Raw genomic sequence first — 16,124 nt, 5'->3', positions numbered from 1 at the left:
TGACTGACGCAACAGTACGACACGTTCAGGACAATGTACAGGGAAACACCAGGGGACTGGTTTTGATTTGATTTTGGTTTCCTTGCCATGTGGACTCAAGTACAAACATACAGGAGCACCGAGAAAAATGTTTCATGTCTCCACATAAAGTGCCATCTTCGGTACGAATACCGAGTGACAAAATCCTAAAAACTAGGTAGAAAGGAAGAAAAAAGTCAAGAGGTAAACATTGCAGTAGTTATCGTGTAGTGGAAAACAAATGAAGAAAAGTTAAAAGTTACATACTATGGACTTTCTTAGTTTTCAACAGAAAATAAAAATATAAAACTGCAGGTTCCAACATTACAGTCTTTCTTCAGTGCTTCACCCATCACAGATCTCCATTTAATACCACAAACAAGGAGGGACAGAGACCGTGTCCCATGGTCACAGCTCAAACAAGGAGGGACAGAGACCTTGTCCCATGGTCACAGCTCAAACAGGGAGGGACAGAGACCTTGTCCCATGGTCACAGCTCAAACAGGGAGGGACAGAGACCTTGTCCCATGGTCACAGCTCAAACAAGGAGGGACAGAGGACAAAGACACAAAAGAGGCAGATAGTTGGTTAGCCACTGTCCTTAAAACATTACAATGAGAAAACCGCCTCTAATGGAGCCTCTGAGAATCAGTGTGACATGTGTTGGCTCACTACAATCTCCTGAAGATCTCTGTACACATTCAAGGAGCTTAATGAAACCACATTGCAGATTTCCCTGTAAAGTACAGATTTGGGGACAGAAGGCCATTCACCGATCATGTCTCCCCTGGGTCTTCAAATTCGCATCATTCCCTGGTGCCAATCACTTGTTTATCCTCCATATCTTTGTACATTATTTCTGCCCAAATACTGACCCACCATCCTCTTGAATGTCTCAGTTGAACCTGGCTCCACCACACCTCCGAGGTAACATCACTAGACCCGAACGATTTGCTGAGTGAATGTTTTTGTCTCATATCACATTTGTACCTTTTGTAAATCACTTCAAATGCCTTTGCATTTTTTCTTCCTTCTGCAAGCAGGAATAGTTTCTCCCGGTCTACTCGAGCTCATGCTTTTGAAAACATCAATCAGATCTCCTTTTCACCTTCCTTTCTCCAAAGACAACAGTCACAACTTCTTCAATCCTCATCTCTGGATCACTCTTGTAAATCACTTCTGCACTCTCTCCACTGCATTCATGTCCTTCCTACAATGTGCCACCCAGACCTGTACTCACTAACGTGAAAGTATAAATACTGTCAATAGTGTACAGTCAGTCGGGATAAAGATGAGGGATGATGCAGAGCAAAGGTTAACTATGTCCTTATTTTAAGAATAGCTGTTGAGCATGTGTGAAAGGATCCATCTCACAGTAACAGCAGGTCAGATGGAATCAAAGTCTGAGTCTGTCCCAAAATGTGCCCAAGATAAGATATGAACCATTGTCATTGCTCAAGGATTCACTCATCTCCTTATCTTTCTGTCATCAGCTGGGTCACCTCTTCAAACACTCAAACACCATCTACGCTCCCAGTCACTCTGTTAACTCACATTATCTTCAACAAATGATTTGGATGTCAGCTTAAGAGTTATAGTTAGTAAGTTTGCAGATGACACCAACATTGTAGATGTAGTGGACAGAGAAGAGGGTTACCTTTGATTACAACAGGATCTTGATCAGATGAGCCACTGGGCTGAGGAGTGGCAAATGGAGTTTAATTTAGATAAATGCGAGGTGTTGCATTTTGGGAAAGCAAATCAGAGCAGGACTTATCCACCTAATGTCGAGAGTGTGTTGCTGGGAAAGCACAACAGGTCAGGAAGCATCCGAGGATCAGGAGAATCGATGTTTCAGGCGTAAGCCATTCATCAGGAATGAGGCTTGTGGGCTGGGGCTGAGATATAAATGGGAGGGGGTGGGGGTGGGGAAGGTAGCTGAAAAATCGATAGGTGGATGAAAGTGAGGGAGAAGGTGATAGGTCAGGGGGGAAGTGATGGACAGGTCAGGAGGGAGGTGCTGAGTTGGAGACTTGAGACTGGGATAACGTTGGGGGAGGGGAAATGAGGAAGCTGTTGAATCCCACATTTATCTTGTGTGGTTGTAGGGTCCCAAGGCAGAATATGAGGCATTCGTCCTCTAGGCATCGGGTGGTAACGGTTTCGTAGTGGAGGAGGCCCAGGACCTGCATGTCCTTGACGGAGTGGGAGGGGGAGTTGAAGTGTTCAGCCATGGGGCAGTGGGGTTGGTGGGTGCAGATGTCTGTGAGATCTTCTCTGAAACGATCTGCAAGAAGGTGTCCTGTCTCCCCGATGTAAAGGAGACCACACTGGCTGCAATGGACGCCGGGGATGACATTGGTAGAGGAACAGGTAAATTTCTGATGGATGTGGAAGGATCCTTTGGGGCCTTGGACAGAGGTGAGGGGAGTGGTGTGGGTGCAGTTTTTGTACCTTCTGTGGTGGCAGGGAAAGGTGCCAGGACTGGGGTGTGGGCTGGTGGGGGGGTGGGGGGGGGGGGGGGGGGGTGGAAATAGTGTGGACCTGATGAGGGAGTTGTGGAGGGAATGGTGTTTCTGGAACGCTGATAGGGGTAGGGAGGGAAATATATCTTTGGAGGTGGCGGAATTGGCAGAGGATGATGCGATGTACATGGAAGTTGGTGGGGTAGAAGGTGAGGACTGGGGGGTTCTGTCCTTGTACGTTGGGAGGGATCGTTCCAGAGGACCACCTCATATTCCGCCTTGGGACCCTGCAACACATGGGATAACTGTGGATTTGAACAGCTTTCTCATTTCCCCTCCACCCACATCCTCCCAGTCCCAAACCTCCAACTCGGCACTCCCCTCTCAACCTGTCGATCACTCCCCCCCGACCTATCACCTTCTCCCTCACCTTCATCCGCCTGTCGCTTTCAGCTACATTCCCCTAACCCCACCCCCTCCCATTTATCTCTCAGCCCCAGCGCACAAGCCTCATTCTTGATGAAGAGCTTTGGCCTGAAACGTCAATTTTCCTGCTCCTCGGATGCTGCCTATCCTGCTGTGCTTTTCCAACAACACACACTCAACTCTGATCTCCAGTACCTGCAGTCCTCACTTTCTCCTTTGTTGGTCAGAGTACTGAGTCCAGGAGTTGGGAGGTCATGTTGTGGCTGTACAGAACATTAGTTAGGCCACTTTTGGAATATTGCGTGCAATTCTGGTCTCCTTCCTATCGGAAGGATGTTGTGAAACTTGAAAGTGTTCAGAAAAGACTTATAAGGAGGTTGCCAGGATTGGAAAATTTGAGCTATAAGGAGAGGCTGAATAGGCTGGGGCTGTTTTCCCTGGAGCGTTGGAGGCTGAGGGGTGATCTTATCGAGGTTTATAAAATTATAAGGGGCATGGCTAGGATAAATAAACCAGTTTTTTTCCCTGGGTAGGGGAGTCCAGAACGAGAGGGCATAGGTTTAGGCTGAGAGGGGGAGAAATATAAAAGAGACCTCAGGGGCAACGTTTTCACACAATGGGTGATCCGTGTTTGGAATGAGCTGCCAGAGGAAGTGATGGAAGCTTGTAAGATTTCAACATTTAAAAGGCATTTGGATGGGTATATGAATAAGGAGGGTTTGGAGGGATATGGACCAGGTGCTGGTAGGTGGTACTAGATTGTGTTGGGATATCTGGTAGACATGGTCGATTTGGACTGAAGGGTCTGTTTCTGTGCTGTAGATCCCAATGACTCTATGACTAAGTATTTCTGACAATCTTCAAAGAACTGTTCATTCAGAGAAACAATGTACTTGAACCTTGCCCCGTCATCCATCCATCTGGAAGAAAACACGCCTGCTGACACTCCCATTGCATTCACAACAGCTTTACTTGCTCACAAGATACAAGGTGATAAGGAACCAGCGACAGAGAACTGCAACTGCAGAGGAAAACTCCGACTGAAACTCCTGAATCCAGAATGAAACCACAGGATAAGGCCATTCAGTCCAGCAAATCTGTAACTGATGGTTTAAAGAGCATGCCCTCCTTTGCTCTGTCCTCATAGAGTCAGACTCATCTTCTGGCAATCTTTTCTCCTTCAATTATTTATTCAATGCCATTTTAAAATTTAGTGTTGAATATGTACCCACTACACTGTCAGTCACTGAATTTCACAGTCTAATTGGGGATCAAATAAAAATATTTCTCATGTCACCTCTGACAGTTTTTCCCGAAATCTGTGCTCCCTGGTGAACCACCCTTCAGCTGTAGGAAACAGGCTTCATTTCTTTGATCAATCAAAACTCTTTATTGTTTAAATTCCTTTATCAGGTTTCCTCTTGGATTTCCTTTCCACACTCCTCCGGGTTGCTCTTTCCTCACTCCATTTTGACCCTTCCCTGACTCCATGACTTTGATCTTCTGTTCTTTCCTCCCTCCTTCCCTCCAATCCCCCGGCTCCACTAATCCTCATTCTTCTTGACCTGGTGGGATGATCCAGGGGCTTGAGGACAAATTTTCACATTGTAGTTCTTCCCAAATTTGAAACTGAATTAATTTCCAATGGGGCCTTGTGATCAGTGATTTTTTAAAAAATCAATCGCTGCTAATAAATATTCTCCATCTAAAACCGTAAATAAATCAGGTAACTACTTCCCACCAGGATTTCCTCAAATCACGAGTTATTTCTACTGCAATGATTTCAAATGTAAGAGAATGAATTTCCTCAAGTCAGAGATTCCAACATTACTGTGAAAGATCAGAAACTCTTTAAAATTCAGTCACTGTTTGTATGTGACAGTAGACACATCAAGGACAGTGCCATGTGAATGCTAACTCCCAAAGGGTCATTCTAAGATTTGGTTTTCTTGCAATGCCTAATCCCAGGCTGCCAGGCTCCCACATGGAGGCTGTGGACAAGGTTACAACTCATATTAAACTCAGCCAATCACACAGAATTAAAATCAGCTTGCTCTTTTGGAAACTGCTGTTTTTGACCTAGAAACACAGGAAATAGGAACAGGAGTAGGCCATTCAGCCCATCGAGTAAACCAAATATCACCAAATCCATCATTCTGCATTTAAACACAAATGGATTGAAATGAAAGTGTGTGGAATAAGTTATTGAAAGTTCCTTGCTGCTTTAATCCAGCGTCTTTGCTAAAAATAAATTACAAGCAAATCTTTTCATCAATCTGCTGCAACTTTAACTGGTCTGTTGGCTGTACTAAAGGTTGTGGAGGCACATGAACATACGAATTAGGGACGGGGTAAGTCATTCGGCCCCTGTTGCCTAATCTACCATTTGAAAACAAAATGGCTGACCTGTTTGTGGCCTCACCTCCTCACTCCCACCTCCCATCGATAACCTTTGTAAGTTAAGGAGACACACAAACATTGGGCCCCTTGAGCCGCATGATTAAGGCTGATCCTTTTCTCTCCCCGTACTGAAGAACAATGTCTCCCTCTTTCTTGAAAGTTGTCAATGTGTTGGTCTCAATGCTTTCTTGTGGCAGAGAATGCCATAGGCCTCCCACTCTATGAGTGAAGAAATTGCTTCTCATCTCTGCCCTAAGAGGCCGAACCTGTTTCCTTCGATAGTGACGGCTGGTCCTGGGCTCCCTGGTTGTGAGGAACATCTTTCCCGAAACTCCCCCATCAACACCTGTTAGAAACTTAAAGGTTTCAAAGAGATTCCCCCTCATTGTTCTGAACTCCAGTTAATATAGTCCTGCCACAGCCAGAGAAGTCGGGTTCCAAAATTTATAAAGAAATAATAGGAATCCTCCAGAACCAATTTTCACCAAAATCATTGGGGATTGCTGAAAGGTTCAGATTGCATAAAGATAACCAGCAAGATGGTGAGTCTGTCTCCCAGTTTGTAGCAACTTCAAAGCCATTAGCAGAGTGTTGTGAATTTGGAGACAACTTAAATGATGCAATCAGAGACAGACTGGTGTGTAGTTTAAGATTTGATACAATCCAGAAGTCATTACTGACAGAAAGGAACTGAGATTTAAAGAAAGCACTGGGAATAGCAGTTTCTATGGGACCAGCAGATAAGAAACCTCAACAGCTAAGCCTTTTTGAACATCCATTCACAGAATGAATATGTCATTGGCTCGGCCTGCATTTATTGCCCATCCCTAATTGCCCAGAGGATAGTTAAGAGTTAACCACATTGCTGTGGGTCTGGAGTCACATGTAGGCTAGACAAGGTGAGGATGACAGTTTCCTTCCCTAAAGCACGTTAGTGAACCAGATGGGTTTATCCCAAATATCTACAATGATTGCACAGTCATTGACTCTTAATCAAATTTAAATTCCACTAACTGCTGTGGCAGCATTTGAATCCTGGCCCCCAAAATTTTACTTGCAACCCTGGATTAATAGCCCAGCAATAATACCACTAGATCATTGCCACTCAAGCTGAAATATGAGAGCTTGTAAAATGGCAGTTGAGAAAGTTCACAAAATGGTGGCTGAGAGACAATCACCAAAACAGACTCAAAACATTACCACCTTCAGGACTCAATCCCAAGGTTAACAATTTTAAACCATGAATATCTTCTTCCTTTTCGATTACCCACTCCCACATTTGCCATTGATGTGGTAAAACAGGTCAGACAGCAGCACCTCGCTGGGATATAGAAACTAAACATTCAAACTGCAGCAAAAAAAGAAACATTTCATGGGTGCAGTTGATTGTATAAAAAAAAAATGTTCCCTTATACAGTCAGGCTGAAATTTTGCCCTTACACGTTGTCAAAGGAAATGTTCCAGCTTTATTGTGAAGAATGTAGTTGGAGAAAGTCAAAATCAACTGAACAGAAGTGAATCACTTAGAGTCACAGAGTCATACAGATGTACAGCTCCGGAACAGACTCTTCAGTCCAGCTCATCCATGACAACCAGATATCCCAACATAATCTAGTCCAACCTGCCAGCACCCGGCTCATATCCCTCTAAACCCTTCCTATTCATATACCCATCCAGATGCCTTTTAAATGCTTTAACTTTACCAGTCACCACCACTTCCTCTGGCAATTCCAATCATACATGCACCACCCTCTGGGTGAAAACGTTGCCCCTTAGGTCTCTTTCATATCTTTCCCCTCTCACCCTAAACCTATGCTGTCTAGTTCTGGACTCCCCCACCCAGGGAAAAGTCTTTGTCTATTTATCCTATCCATGTCCCCCATGATTTTATAAACCTCTATAAGATCATCCCTCAGCCTCCAACACTCCAGGGAAAGCAGCCCCAGCCTGTTCAGCCTCTCTCTATATCTCAAACCCTCCAAACCTGGCAATGTCCATGTAAATCTTTTCTGAACCATTTCAAGTTTCACAACATCCTTCCAATCGGAAGACGACCAGAATTGCATGCAATATTCCAAAAGTGGCCTAACCAATGTCCTGTACAGACACAACATGACCTCCCAACTCCTATACTCAATACTCTGACCAATAAAGGAAAGTATACCAAATGCATTCTTCACTATCCTATCTACCTGCAACTCTACTTTCAGGGAGCTATGAACCTGCACTCCAAGGTCTCTTTGTTCAGCAACACTCACTAGGACCTTACCATTAAGTGTATAAGTCCTGCTACGATTTGCTTTCCAAAAATGCTGCACCTCGCATTTATCTGAATTAACTCCATCTGCCACTCCTCAGCCCATTGGCCCATCTGATCAAGATCCCATTGTAATCTGAGATGTAGTGACCACTGTCCGCTACACCTCCAATATTGGTGTTATCTGCAAACTTACTAACCACACTTTCAATGTTCAAATCATTTATATAAATGGCAAAAAGTAATGGATCCAACACCGATCCTTATGGCACTCCACTGGTCACAGGCCTCCAGTCTGAAAAACAATCCTCCACCACCACTCTCTGCCTTCGATCTTCAAGCTAATTCTGTATCCAAATGGCTAGTTCTCCCCGTATTCCTGAGGTCTAACCTTACTAACCAGCCTCTCCTGGGGAACCTTGTCGAACGCCTTACTGATGTCCATATAGATGACATCCACCACTCTGCCCTCATTAATCCTCTTTATTACTTCTTCATAAACCTCAATCAAATTCATCTGACATGATTTCCCACACTCAAAGCCATGTTGACTATCACGAATCAGTCCTTGCCTTTCCAAATACATGTACATCCTGTCCCTCAGGATTCCCTCCAACAACTTGCCCACCACTGACGTCAAGCTCAGTGGTTTATAGTTCCCTGGCTTGTCCTTACCACCCTTCTTAAACAGTGGCACCACGTTAGCCAACCTCCAGTTTTCTGCCACCTCACCTGTGACTATCGCTGATACAAATATCTCAGCACAGGTCCCAGCAATCACTTCTCTAGCTTCCCACAGAGTTCTAGGGTACACCTGATCAAGTCCAGGGGATTTATCCACTGTTATACATTTCAAGACATCCAGCAATTCCTTCTCTATAATATGGACATTTTTCAAGATGTCAACATCTATTTCTGCCATGTCCTTATCCACAGTAAACACTGATGCAAAATTCTCGTTTAGTATCTCCCGCGCTCCACACAAAGGCCGCCTTGCTGATCTTTGAGGGGGCCCTATTCTCTCCCTAGTTACCCTTTTGTCCTTAATGTATTTGTAAAAACCCTTCGGATTCTCCTTAACTCTATTTGCCAAAGCTATCTCATGTCCCTTTTTTGCCCTCCTGATTTCCCTCTTCAGTAAACTCCTCCTGCCTTCATACTCTTCTAAGGATTCACTCGATCTAGCCTGTCTATTCCTTATATATGCTTCCTTCTTATCTTAACCAAACCCTCAATTTCTCTAGTCATCCAGCATTCCCTATACCTACCAGCCTTTCCTTTCACCCTAACAGGAATATACAGTCTCTGGAGTCTCGTTTTCTCATTTCTGAAGACTTCCCAATTTCCAGCCGTCCCTTTACCTGCGAACATCTGGCCCCAATCAGCTTTTGAAAGTTCTTGCCTAATACCATCAAAACTGGCCTGCCTCTAATTTAGAACTTCCACTTTTAGATTAGACTACTTACAGATTGGAAACAGGCCCTTCAGCCCAACAAATCCGCACTGACCCTCCAAAGAGCAACCCACCCAGACTTTTTACCCTACGTTTACCCCTTCACCTAACACTATGGACAATTTGGCATGGCCAATTCACGTAACCTGCACATTTTTGGACTGTGGAAGGAAACCCACACAGACACGGAGAATGTGCAAACTCCACACAGACAATAGGAGGAGGGCTGAGGATGTTAGGCAGGCTTTCAGGGAGCTAGGTTGGAAGCTCAGAGTTAGAACGAACAGCGTTGTTGTCTCTGGTTTGTTACCTGTGCCACGTGATAGAGAGTCGAGGAATAGGGAGAGAGAACAGTTAAATGCGTGGCTACAGGGATGGTGCAGGAGGGAGGGATTCCGGTATTTGGATAACTGGGGTTCTTTCTGGGGAAGGTGGGACCTCTATAAACAGGATGGTCTACACCTGAACCTGAGGGGCACCAGTATCCTTGGCGGGAAGTTTGCTAGTGCTCTTGGTGGGGGGGGGGGGCGGGGTTTAAACTAACTCTGCAGGGGCATGGGAACCTAGACTATAGCTTTAGGGTGCATGACCTGGAGTGTAGGGAGGTTAGGAACATGGCATCAATCTTAAAGGAGGGTGCCTGTAAACAGGAAAGTGGCTTGAAGTGTGTATACTTCAATGCAAGAAGTATACGAAATAAGGTAGGTGAACTTGCAGCGTGGGTTGGTACCTGGGACTTCGATGTTGTGGCTATTACGGAGACATGGGTAGAACAGGGACAGGATTGGCTGTTGCAGGTTCCAGGGTTTAAATGTTTTAGTAGGGTCAGAGGTGGGGGTAAAAGAGGGGGAGGTGGGGGTAAAAGAGGGGGAGGTGTGGCTTTGCTTGTCAAAGATAATCTTCCAGCAGTGGAAAGGACGATGGATGAAGACTCGCCATCTGAGGTAGTTTGGGCTGAGGTTAGGAATAGGAAAGGTGAGGTCACCCCATTAGGAGTTTTCTACAGGCCTCCTATTAGTCCTAGAAATGTAGAAGAAAGTATTGCGAGGATGATTCAGGATAAGAGTGAAAGTAATAGGGTGGTTGTAATGGGGGACTTTAATTTTCCTGATATTAATTGGGAAAGCTATAGCTCTAGTTCGTTAGATGGGTCGGTGTTTGTCCAATGTGTGCAGGAGGGTTTCCTGACACAATATGTAGATAGGCCAACAAGAGGTGAGGCCATACTGGATTTGGTTCTGGGCGACGAACCAGGCCAGGTGTTAGAATTAGAGGTAGGTGAGAACTTTGGGGACAGTGACCAGAATTCGGTGACTTTTACTCTAGTGATGGAGATGGATAAGTGTGCACTGCAGGGCAAGAGTTATAGCTGGGAGCAGGGAAATTATGATGCGGTGAGGCATGACTGAGGATGCGTGGCTTGGAAAAGTAGGCTTCAAGGCAAGGGCGTAATTGATATGTGGAGCTTGTTCATGGAGCAACTATTGAGTGTCCTTGATAAGTATGTACCTGTCAGGCAGGGAGGAAAGGGTCGTGTGAGGGAGCCGTGGTTTAATAAGGAATTGGAATCCCTTGTTAAATGGAAGAGGGCAGCCTATGTAAAGATGAGGCGTGAAGGTTCAATTGGGGCGATTGAGAGTTAAGGTAGCCAGGAAGGACCTGAAGAGAGAGCTAAGAGCAGCAAGGAGGGGACATGAAAAGTCCTTAGTTAGTAGGATTAGGGAAAACCCGAAGGCTTTCTATAGGTATGTCAGGAATATAAGAATGACTAGGGTAGGAATAGGTCCAGTCAAGGATAGTAGTGGGAAGTTGCGTGTGGAGGCTGAAGAGATTGGGGAGACACTGAATGAATACTTTTCGTCAGTATTCACTCAGGAACAGAACATTGTTGCCGATGTGAATACTGAGTCACAATTAAGTAGAATGAATGGCTTTGAGGTATGTAGGGAAGAGGTGTTGGAAATTCTGGAAAGGGTGAAAATAGATAAGTCCCCTGGGCCTGATGGCATTTATCCTAGGATTCTCTGCAAAGCAAGGGAGGAGATTGCAGAGCCATTGGCCTTGATTTTTATGTCCTCGTTGTCTACAGGAGTAGTGCCAGAAGACTGGAGGATAGCAAATGTGGTTCCCTTGTTCAAGAAGGGGAGCAGGGATAACCCTAGTAACTATAGGCCGGTGAGTCTCACTTCTGTTGTGGGCAAAGTCTTAGAGAGAATTGTAAGGGATAGGATTTATGAACAACTGGATAGGAATAATGTGATCGAGGATAGTCAGCATGGTTTTGTGAAGGGCAGGTCGTGCCTCACAAACCTTATTGAATTCTTTGAGAAGGTGACTAAGGAGGTGGACGAGGGGAAAGCGGTAGATGTGGTGTATATGGATTTTAGTAAGGTGTTTGATAAGGTTCCCCATGGTAGGCTACTTCAAAAAATACGGAGGTATGGCATTGAGGGTGAGTTGGAGGTTTGGATTAGGAATTGGCTGGTTGGAAGAAGACAGAGGATAGTAGTTGATGGTAAAGGTTCATCTTGGAATGGAGTTCCTAGCGGTGTTCCGCAAGGATCTGTTTTGGGACCATTGCTGTTTGTCATTTTTATAAATGATCTGGAGGAGGGGCTAGAAGGTTGGGTGAGCAAGTTTGCGGATGATACGAAAGTTGGAGGAGTTGTTGACAGTGAGGAAGGATGTGGCAGGTTACAGCGGGATATAGATAAGCTGCAGAACTGGGCAGAAAGGTGGCAAATGGAGTTCAATGTAGCTAAGTGTGAGGTGATTCACTTTGGTAAGAGTAACAGAAAAATGGGGTACTGGGCTAATGGTCGGATACTTGGTAATGTGGATAAGCAGAGGGATCTTGGTGTCCATGTACACAGATCTTTCAAAGTTGCCACCCAGGTAAATAGTGCGGTGAAGAAGGCATATGGCGTACTGGCTTTTATTGGGAGAGGAATTGAGTTCCGGAGTCCTGAGGACATGTTGCAGTTGTATAAGACATTGGTGCGGCCGCATCTGGAGTATTGTGTGCAGTTTTGGTTGCCATACTATAGGAAGGATGTGGAGGCACTGGAACGGGTGCAGAGGAGGTTTACCAGGATGTTGCCTGGTATGGCAGGAAGATCGTATGAGGAAAGGCTGAGGCACTTGGGGTTGTTTTCATTGGAGAAAAGAAGGTTTAGGGGTGACTTGATAGAGGTGTATAAGATGATTAGGGGTTTAGATAGGGTTGTCCGTGAGAACCTTTTTCCACGTATGGAGACAGCTATTACGAGGGGGCATAGCTTTAAATTAAGGGGTGGTAGGTATAGGACAGATGTTAGGGGTATGTTCTTTACTCAGCGAGTCGTGAGTTCATGGAATGCCCTGCCAGTAGCAGTGGTGGACTCTCCCTATTTATGGGCATTTAAGCGGGCATTGGATAGGCACATGGAGGATAGTGGGCTAGTGTAGTTTAGGTGGGCTTGGATCGGCGCAACATCGAGGGCCGAAGGGCCTGTACTGCGCTGTATTCTTCTATGTTCTAGTTGCCTGAGGCGGGAATTGAACCCAGGTCTCTGGCGCTGTGAGGCAGCAGTGCTAACCACTGTGCCACCGTGCTGCCCACAGTCTATCCTTTTCCATCACTATTTTAGAACAAATGGAATTATGCTCACTGGCCCCAAAGTGCTCCCCCACTGACACCTCAATCACCTGCCCTGCCTTATTTCCCAAGAGTAGGTCAAGTTTTAAACCTTCTCTAGTAGGTACATCCACATACTGAATCAGAAAATTGTCTTGTACACACTTAACAAATTCCTCTCCATCTAAACCCTTAACACTGGGTGGTATTTATGCTGGGGACAGGGGTGGTGGAGGTGTGGGTTTGGGTTGAGAATGGGTTTGCTGTTTTCCTCTTCCTCGTGTGCTGAAAGCAACCCATTCCATGACAGGATCTGGGGTGTGTGGGACTCAGTAACAGAAAGGGAAGGAGGTGTTCCTGCTGTAAAATTATTAAACTGGAGACTGAGTCCTGAAGGCTGTAAGGTCCCCAAGCAGACGATGAGATGCTGTTCCTCCAGTTTGTGTTGAGCCTCACTGTAACAGGCCTGAGACAGAAATGTTAGGATGGGAATGCAGTGGTGTGTTGAAGTGGCAGGCAACTGGAAGCTCAGGGTCACTTTTGCCGACAGCACATCGATGTTCCACAAAGCGGGAACCCAAAGGCTCTTTCAATTATCTTTGCCAAACAAGTTGAATACAAATAGTCCTGAGGTGGACATCTTCTACATTGAACAAACAGAGAACATTCCGGAAATGGCTGGAGAAGTTAAGAAGCGCACCAGAAATGATCCACTGTTATCAAAAGTGACGGATGTGGTGCTTTGTGGTAAAGTCACAGGAACAACACCAGAACTGAAGCCATATGTCTCACAGAAGCTACAACTATCCATACAAGCAGAATATCTTCTCTGGGGAGTGTGGGTCACCATTCCAACACAGTTAGGGAAATGTGTGTTAAATCAACTACATGAAGGCCACTGTGGCATTGTCAGAACAAAGGAGACAACCAGAAACTAATTTTGGGACCAGGGCTCGACACTGAAATTGAGGAGAAGGTGGGAATATGTGCTGCTCGTCCAACAGCCTCAGCCAACCTCCATTAGTGCCTTACCCCCATGGGAATGGCTGGAAAGGTCATGGTAAAGAATCCATATCGACCACACCAGAATTTTCGAAGGTCATTTGATTTGCTGGAACCACCCATTATAGAGGACATTGTTGATGGGAAACAGCAGAATCAGGGTTTCCAATGAGAGAACAAGGGCAAACACTGGGTTTTATAAAAAGCTCAACAAGTGTTGGTGAGGAATTATACCACTGGTGTGAGGTACATACCGGCCATCATTGTAACACAGACTAGACCAGTTTCCTGCACTGTACAGACAACAGATGATGTCATATGCAGATCAACACTTGGCAACATGAACAAATGTGTCAGAGACAATATTGTTTGAAGATCCACAATAATTTTGCCAAATAAAGACCTGGATATACCCGAGGACACAGCAGTAACTTGAATATCTGAAGGTGACAATACCTTAGTGGAGAAGACCACACATTGTGTAAAACTTCTGAACATTAATTCATCTCAGGAAAAGACAACAACTGATGTTTCTCCTCGGTTACATTAACTACCCTCCAATCCATAGGAACTGTTCCAGAGTTGAGAGGATTATGGGAGATAACCTCGAGCACATCTATTATTTCCAGGGCCACATTCTAAACCTCTCTGTGATGAAGGTTCAGGCCCTGGGATTGATCTGCCTTTTCTCCGATCTGCTTCCCCAATACCATTTCCCTAAGAAGACTTCTTCCTTTCAATTCCTCCTTTCCACTTGTCCTTGTGTCCCCCATCTTTTGGGAAGTTGTATGTTTTCTTTCTTTGTGAAGACGGAACTAAAGTATGTCATTAATTGGTCTGCCACCTCTTTGTTTCCTATTATAGGTTCTCTTGTTCCTGACTGCAGGGGACCCATATTCATGTTAATTAATCCTTTTTCTCTTAACATACTCATTGAAGCTTCTACTATGAGCTTGTATGTTTCCTTTAAGATTACTCCCATACTCTGTTTTGCCCCTCTTAATCGGTCTCTATTTCTCCCGTTGCAAGGGCCAAAGGTCTTTCCAATCCTCTGGTCTTTGCTTTTCTGACCAATTTGGATGTGCCTTCCTCAGGTTTAATACTCTCCCTAATTTCCCTTGTTAACCAGGGCGTTACACGGTTCCTGTTTTAATTTCATTCCAGAAATTAATACATTTTGCTGTTTGTGTAAATGTTGTCATTGCCTAACCACTATCATCCCTTTAAATAACAATCCCCAAATTATCATGGTCAACTTGTATCTCAGACCATCATAGTCTCTTTTATGTAAATTCAGGGCCACAGTCTCAGAAACAACGATATCCCTCTCCACCTTAATGAAGAATTTTACCCTATTGTCGTCACTCTTTCTGAATGGCCTACATAAAATTAGAGTCACAGAGTCATAGAGATGCAGAGCATGGAAACAGACCCTTCAGTCCAACTCGTCCATGCCAACCAGATATCCCAACCCAATCTAATCCCACCTGCCAGCACTTGGCCCATATCCCTCCAAACCCTTCCTATTCATATACCCATCCAGATGCCTTTTAAATGTTGCAATTGTACCAGCCTCCACCACTTCCTCTGGTAGCTCATTCCATACATGTATCACCCTCTGTGTGAATAAGTTGCCCCTTAGGTCTGTTTTATATCTTTCTCCTCTCACCCTAACCCTATGCCCTCTAGTTCTGGACTCCCCAACCCCAGGGAAAATACTTTGTCCATTTATCCTATCCATGCCCCTCATGAGTTTGTAAACCTCTATAAGGTCACCCCTCAGCCTCTGACACTCCAGGGAAAACAGCCCCAACCTATTCAACCTTGTACATCCTCGTAAATCTTTTCTGAACCATTTCAAGTTTCACAATATCTTTCCGATAGGAAGGAGACTAGAATTGCATGCAATATTCCAACAGTGGCTAAACCAATGTCCTGTACAGCTGCAACATGACCTCCCAACTCCTGTACTCAATACTCTGACCAATAAAGGAAAGCATACCAAACACCTTCTTCACTATCCTATCTACCTGCAACTCCACTTTCAAGGAGCTATGAACCTGCACTCCAAGGTATCTTTCTTCAGCAACACTCCCTCGGACCTTACCATTAAGTGTATAGGTCCTGCTAAGATTTGCTTTCCCAAAATGCAGCACCTCACATTTATCTAAATTAAACTCCATCTGCCACTTCTCAGCCCATTGGCCCATCTGATCAAAATCCCGTTGTAATCTGAAGAATTCCTGAAGAAGGGCTCATGCCCAAACCGTCGATTCTCCTGCTCCTTGGATGCTGCCGGACCTGCTGCGCTTTTCCAGCAACAAATTTTCAGCGCATTGTAATCTGAGGTAACCTTCTTCACTGTCCATGATTTCCCACGCACAAAGCCATGTTGACTACCCCTAATCAGTCTTTGCCTTGCCAAATACATGTACATCATGTCCCACAGGATTTCCTCCAACAACGTGCCCACCATCGACATCAGGC

The 16,124-nt window shown here is 45.0% G+C and overlaps 1 protein-coding gene across 1 annotated transcript in view; it reads right to left on the bottom strand.

Moving 5' to 3' along the window:
* The window catches only part of LOC148147373 (uncharacterized), a 94,906-nt gene that overhangs the window by 28,843 nt on the left and 49,939 nt on the right, over positions 1 to 16,124 (bottom strand).

The sequence above is a fragment of the Chiloscyllium plagiosum genome, unplaced genomic scaffold, assembly GCF_037043375.1.
Source record: "Chiloscyllium plagiosum isolate Xiang-an unplaced genomic scaffold, Cpla_swu_hap1 HiC_scaffold_17, whole genome shotgun sequence".
NCBI classification, from domain to species: Eukaryota; Metazoa; Chordata; class Chondrichthyes; order Orectolobiformes; family Hemiscylliidae; genus Chiloscyllium; species Chiloscyllium plagiosum.
Note: the sequence above shows the minus strand (reverse complement) of the source record. Positions and strands in the feature narration are given on the sequence as shown.